The sequence below is a fragment of the Tupaia chinensis genome, unplaced genomic scaffold, assembly GCF_000334495.1.
Source record: "Tupaia chinensis unplaced genomic scaffold, TupChi_1.0 Scaffold141490_1, whole genome shotgun sequence".
Taxonomy (NCBI): domain Eukaryota; kingdom Metazoa; phylum Chordata; class Mammalia; order Scandentia; family Tupaiidae; genus Tupaia; species Tupaia belangeri.
Genome location: NW_006201352.1, coordinates 1,804,115 through 1,811,218, shown reverse-complemented (window position 1 = coordinate 1,811,218; position 7,104 = coordinate 1,804,115). Strand labels below are relative to the sequence as shown.

The 7,104-nt window shown below is 43.2% G+C and overlaps 1 pseudogene; it reads right to left on the bottom strand.

The window, feature by feature from the left end:
• Positions 1-727: 727 nt before the first annotated feature.
• On the bottom strand, positions 728-1,473 carry LOC102483612 (60S ribosomal protein L13 pseudogene; annotated as a pseudogene).
• Positions 1,474-7,104: the final 5,631 nt, after the last annotated feature.

Genomic DNA, 7,104 nt, shown 5'->3' with positions numbered 1-7,104 from the left:
TCCTTTTTTTGGGGGGGGGGGAGGTTTTTAATCCTATATGGCGCGTGCACTTGCCAGAAAGAGAGATAGAAAGCGAGAAATCACCCCCCAGGGGGGATGGTCACGCCACAATCCCTTCTCCTCCATTCTCCTCTCAGGATCTTGGGCATGCACGCACACGCGCCCGGCGTGAGTTTAAGCCACCAGGTCCAGGACTCGAACCGCAGTGGACTACATGGGAGTCCAGCGACATAGCCATTACGCTAACTGCTGGTCCCCAAGCAAGCTTTTCTGATGCTACCAAAAGCATGCCTACTGCAAGATCTCTTTTATATGTCTAACCTAAAACAGCTGAATTCATGAAACTTTCTGGAGTAAGAGTAGAACAATGGCTTCCAGAAGCTAGGCAAGGGGTGGAGGGAGAAAGGAAATGGGAGATATTGGTCAAAAGATACAAAGTTTCAATAAGAGAATCACAAGCCAACTATACGTGAGTTCTGAGTGGCCCCTTTCCTGGACTAGGACAACTGAAGATTTTCTGCCCAGACTTCACCCTGGTGATCCCAACATCCAACCAGGTAAAGCACTCTCTGTGTTCTCTGTTTCTCTCTCTCTCTCTCTTTGATTTTTTTCTCTTTTTACATTTTAATTTTTAAATTTCTTGGCTCTTGATCATTCCCACATAGGACAGGTAAATCACAAGTCATCTACATTTGAGTTCTTTTTTCCCCAAGTCCCCAACATGTATTTATTTTTTCTTCCCAACATCCTGTTCTGCAGCTTCCTTGGCTCTTTTTGCCTGGACGCCGAAGACCTGGGCATTGGCATGGGCCATGCGAAGACTGGCGAAGGCCTTGAAGTTCTTCTCGGTGCTGAGTCTGGCCTTCTTGTCGACGTTCTAGATGGGCATCACTGGTCCTGGCAGCTGGGTGGCCAATCTGAGTTCTTCAGCAGAGCTGTCCCCCTTCTTGGGCACCGAGAGCTTCCTGGGGAAGAGGATGAGCTTGGAGCGGTACTCCAGCCGCTGCACGTTGGCCTGCAGGGACTCCGTGGACTTGTTCGGCGCTGCAGGTCCACGGAGATGCCGATGGTCCGCGCAGATGCCGATGGTCCGTGCCACCTTCTTGTGCATGCTGGCCACCGCAGCTCCTCCAGAATGAAGCCCCTGCCGGCGCCACTGGGGTGTGGTACCACACCCATGGGACGGCGCACGATGTGCAGGACCCGACCGGACGCCAGGCCTGGCGCGACGTGGCGTGCTTTGGCCTGCCAGGCCTTGTGCCTGCAAATCTTCCTCGCCGGCAGGTTGAACCAGGTAGCCATGCGCCGCTGCCAGTCCTTGTGGAAGTGCGGCTTCAGGATCTTGCCATCTTGCCATGGCGGTGGGCGCCATGGCTGCCCACCGCCCTCCGCCGGAGGACCACGGAGTGGAAAGCTACATTTGAGTTCTGAGCGGCCCCCTTCGTGTAGTAGGCATGCGCCGCACACTTTCATTTTATGCTTTTAATTTTTTTTTTCCTTTTATTGTTTTTGTCTTTTTTTCCCCCTTTTTCTTTTCTCTTTGTCTTCTTTTCCTTTTTCTTTTACATTTCTCACTTTTCTGCTCAGCTCTCCAAACACCGAGTTTCTAGACAGGTGCGCAGGAGCATGGTAGCCAAATCTGAATACTTTAGGGTCAGAGTAACCCTCAATTCCCACCGCATCTGCTGTACAAAGGGAGAAAACCCATACTGCAGAGAGATTGCAGATCACTCCCTCCTGCACACCTCTGAACATTCAGAGTTAACTCCAAAACTCAGGGAAAAAAACGTATAATCCATCAGATCACCAGAAACCACCCTAGAGGCACAAAAAATATGAGAAACCAAGAACATACCTCTCCCCTAAGGGAAAAGAGTAACTCATCATCCCCCATAGACAATATGAAGGAACTCATGGAACTGTCAGATAAAGAATTTATAATGTTCATAGTGACAAAGCTAACAGAGATGCAAGAGACAATGAACTCCAGAAGATACAGGAGAAAAGAGATGAGTTCCAGGAGGCAAGGAAGTTCTTGTATGATCTGAAAGAGGAAATACACACCATAAAAAAGAATCAAATGGAGTTGCTACAGATGAAGGCTGTAATACAGGAAATCAAAACCTCCCCTGAAAGTATTCAAAGCATATCAGATCATGCAGAAGATTGAATCTCAGATGTAGAAGACAGAAACTCTGATCTAGAAAAATTCACCAAAGAGATTGAGAAAATAACCCCCAAAAATAAAAATAATATATGAATAATACAAGATACCATTAAGCAACCAAGCATCTGGATCATGGATATGCCAGAAGGCGAAGAAACTAAGATGGGCACTGATATTCTATTCCATGAAATCCTGTAAGAAAACTTTCCAAACCTAGAGTCATTCAAATATCCAAATCCAAGAAATGCAAAGGTCCTCACATAGAATAAACCCAAGAAGAGCTTCATCAAGGCACATCATAGCCAACTTGACCAAAACCAAAGAGAGACAGAGACAAGATAATAAAAGTGGCAAGAGAGAACCATCAAGTTACTTTCAAAGGTTATTCCATCAGGGTAACATCAGACCTCTCATTGGAAACAATGCAAGCAAAGGGAGAGTCGGAAAATATATTCAAAGTGTTAAGTGAGAAACATTTTCAACCAAGAATACTATACCCAGCAAGATTATCCTTCATACGGGGAAAAAAGCCAAAAACATTGTCAGATAAACAAAACCTGAAAGAATTTACACACACTAGACCATCTCTCCAAGAAGTTCTGAAGGGAGTGCTATGCTGGGAAAACTAAAGTCAGACACACAGAAATAAAAGTACAAAAAGCAACCAAGAGAATGGCCAACTTAATGGCAGGGACAAGTCCGAAAAGATCAATAATAACGTTGAATGCTGGGACCAGCAGTTAGCTTACTGGCTATGTCGGTGGACTCCCATGTAGTCAACTGCAGTTTGAATCCCAGACCCGGGGGCTTAAACTCACACCGGGCACATGTGCGTGTGTGCCCAAGATCCTGAGAGGAGAATGGAGGAGAAGGGATTGCAGTGTGGCCATTCCCCCTGAGGGGGGGGTGATTTCTCGCTTTCTGTCTCTCTGTCTCTCTCTTTCTGGCGAGTGCACATGCCCTATAGCAAAAACCTGTCCAAAACACAATAAAAAAAAAATTTTAAATGACATTGAATGTTAACTTCCAGAACTGAAATGGAAATACTGGACCACAGTCACACTGCAGATTCAACCGAAGAGAGATAAATTACATGAGACTGAACTGGTAAAACAGAATTTTATGACTTTTGACTAAAACATTACTGATTTTCTTCTATGCTTTGTTTTTGAGATTTAAGGATTTTTATCTTCTCTTCAACTGTAGATAGGTTCATCTACCTACAGTTTAAACTAAATCCTAACCTTTTTCCTAGCTTTAAGTCTTAATCAAATTTTTCTTAACAGTTTTTGATTTATTAAAGTTAAAAACTGCTTTTCTTGAAATTAAGAAAAAAAATCCACACCTACTTAATGACCACAAAAAACTATATAGCCTCAGCTAGGTGCTACCTTATAGTATGTTCATTCTACTCACTGAGTAGACATGTATTCATAGATATGTTTATATCAGGTTCCCTTGCTATTGAAAGTATTTAGGTCAATTAAGACGTTTCATGAATTGATAAAATGTTAAAAAAAAAAAAAAAAAGAAGGCACAGAAAGCAACTGTAGATATCAGAGACAGTGTAGAAGGAAGGTGAGAAATGGCAAAGGGTGAGAGGTAGGGAATCAAGGAGGAAAAAAGCAAAACATGTAAGAAACAAGAAATGGAAAATTATTTGCTAATGATACCACATATGGTAATATCCTTGACTGAGTCAGTATACAGGGTATTCTAGATGGAAAAGTCTCATTTTGTATGCTGTAATGATGTACAGTAAAATGAACATAAATAAATAGATCTAAAATTTAAAATACAAAGTTTCAATTAGATATAAGAACTGATTTTAAGAGATCGATTGGATATCCTGGTGACTATAGTTAATAGCAATATATTATACACTTAAAAATTGCTAGAGATGTAGACATTAAATATTCTAACCACAAAAAGTAAGTATACAAGGTGATAAATTTGTTGATTATCTGGAGTTAGCCATTCCAAAGTGTGTGTGTGTGTGTGTGTGTGTGTGTGTGTGTATCAAAACATCATGTTGTACACTGTAAGTATACAATTTTTACTTGACAATTAAAACAATAAAATAACTGACATAAACAAGCATGCATATCAATAAAAATTACTGAAAGTATAAAAAATAAATAAAATAAAATATAATGTACCACAACAAAAGTAATTAAAAATTTCAAGATGGTAATAGAGCATTAAAGCAAGCATGAGGCCCTTCTGAGTACAGAGGCTATGGAACTATCCGGGTCACGCACTCACAGAGCTAGCCTTGCTTGCATATAACGTAGGAAAAAACCCTCAGGGGTGAGTGTGTTTGCACGTGTGTATGTAAAACATCTGAGTGGGCATGTACAACAGCTGATGTGTGTGTAGTGTTTAATAGCATCAATAAATGTTCCAATCAGAAACCACGCTCCTATAATTTGGATCCACTCGCATTCTTCAGTCTGAGGGTCTGACCCTTCTAATTAATGAAAGAAAGGAAGATTAAGTTGAGCATGAGTCCTGCCGCCTATCAGAGGATTTACATTCTTACAAAAACCCAGTGAGGTTGTTAGTATGAACAATTTTACAGTTAAGATTACTGAAGCTCAGAAAGGTTAATTAAGACCATAAATTTCTTTGAGATAATAACGTTTCATGCTTGTACAGTTCTTTCTAGTTCAGAATGCATTTTCAGCTATATCTGACCTCCAAAGCCCTGGGAGGGGGACAGAGCAAAGACACCAGTCCTTGATTTAATGAGGAGTCACGTGACTTGGCCACCTTCCCATGACCAGCACAACCACAGTGCCACAGGGAGAACCAACCCTCCTGATGACTTGTCCAGTGGCCGTCCCTCAGACAGGGCCCTGTGCTTCCCCTCCTCATGTCATCTGGTTTCTCTGATCTTTGAAACGGGTAACAGGTTGCCCTTTTCAAATCAGCTGGGAAGGAGCTGTGTGAGGGTTTTAAAGATACACAATTGCTTCGCCCAATACCACTTTTTTTGCCCTGTTTTTCTTCTTCATCTCGGTTCATATGTTCATTTATGCCATCCGGAAATACTTCGTGTGCCTACGGAGTCAACTTGAATTGTTTCTGGAGTAAGGTTAAACGGCAATTTTTCAAGCTTGCACATGTGCCTCTCCCCGACAAGCTATGATCCTTTTTCAAGGCAGGGGCTTTTAGGAAACATAGCAGTATAGGAATTGGAACTGGGTTGGGCCAATCAACCATGTGCACACCACTGCGCAGGGCTTCTGGGCCCCAGAAGAGCCCCAAGGAACCAGAGAGAGGAGTCTAGTCTTTGTTGGAACAATAAACCAACAAAGATACGACAACCAACAAGGCAGGATGGCTTGAGACAGGATTCCCACAGAAAAATGCCCAAATCCCTTACCTTCCAACCAAATAAAAATCATCACTTCACCAATATCTTTGCAAATGGATGAGTCTCGGAGATTCTCCCCAGAGACTCTTCTCCCATGCAGAGCTTATTTCTTGCAGCTCACAACTTCACAAAGTTGTTTGCTTCGACCGTCGCTCCTTCCCTAACTTGACTCGTTATGTGGGGTCAGGAAGGCAGAAAGAGGCTAGAGCCACCCAGTGATCGCTCTGACCTGTGGCCTGCAGCACGACACTCCCAGAGCAATAATGAGCTTGTGCTGCCCCCAATTAGAGACCTACACGTTTCTGGGCACGGCCCTGCCCCGGCAGGGGAACAGCATGTCCTGGAGGAGACATACTTCTTGGACTCAATGCTTTCCCTTTTACTGGAAGACTGAGGGAGTTGTTTGAAAAGATTTAACCTGAACAAAAGTGAGCCTGTGTCACTACTTCGGGCTCCCTTGAAAAGAAAAACTGACATTTAATAAGAGCACTCTAGTGGGAAAGCTTCAGAAGGACCTTTTATTTATCCACTCAAATATATTTACTGGGCATTCTTTCTTTGTCACTGTGCTATGTGTGGGACAGCAGAAGAATAATCCAGACATCCTTACTATCTTTGAGAAGCCTAAAATCTAATAGGAAGCCTGGCACTAAACAGAAATTTCACCTGTCATTTGAAGGAGAAGTGCTGAACACAATGAGATGTATCATGGGAAGGAATAGAGGTGGTGCCAGGAAGTCTCCTTTGAAGAAGTGAACTTAAACTAGAACCAGAGGGACGCATAGGAATTGAGCAATGTAAAAAGGAAAGGCAGGAGATGTGGAACTGGGAAGGTGGCAGAGAATATTCCAAGCAGAAAGAACAGCAGGTTCACAGACCTGAGATGGAAGGTAAGGGGGTATGTGCAAGTGGGGCAGGTCCCAGGAGAGAACAGGGGTAGTGGGAGAGGGTACTTCAGAGGAATACCACGTGGAGCCTGGAGGCTTTGATGAAGACATCATTCCTTATCCTGAGGACAGTGGGGAACCTATAGAGTTTTGAGTGACAGAGGGGAGTGTGTGTGTGCATCTGCTAAGAGGATGGGGTAATATGGTTCTACCATTTAAGAAAATAGCTCATCAATTGGTATGGGCAGGTCATGCTACATAGTAAACCCAAAATCTTAATGGCTTATAACAAAAAAAGTGTGTGTGTGTGTGTGTGTGTGTGTGTGTGTGTACACACACAAGCATTTTTTGTACACACACACACACACACACACACACATACACACACACACACACACACACGGGTGGGGAGGGGAGGAGGGTACTCTTTTTACTGGTTCATTTCTCTAGAGAACCCTGACCAATACAATCTTGCAGCAGACTTTGTTGGTGGCTCCACTCATCCCCCTCTGTCCTTACTGTTTCTTTTTTTTTTCCTCTAGGTAATTTATTCATAATGATTAAAAAAAATCAAAAACATGGGCCAGCAGGTGGCATGGTGGTTAAGGTGTTGAATTCCCCCATGGCTGACTGCAGTTTGAATCCCAGACCTGGTGGCTTGCTTTCTCTCT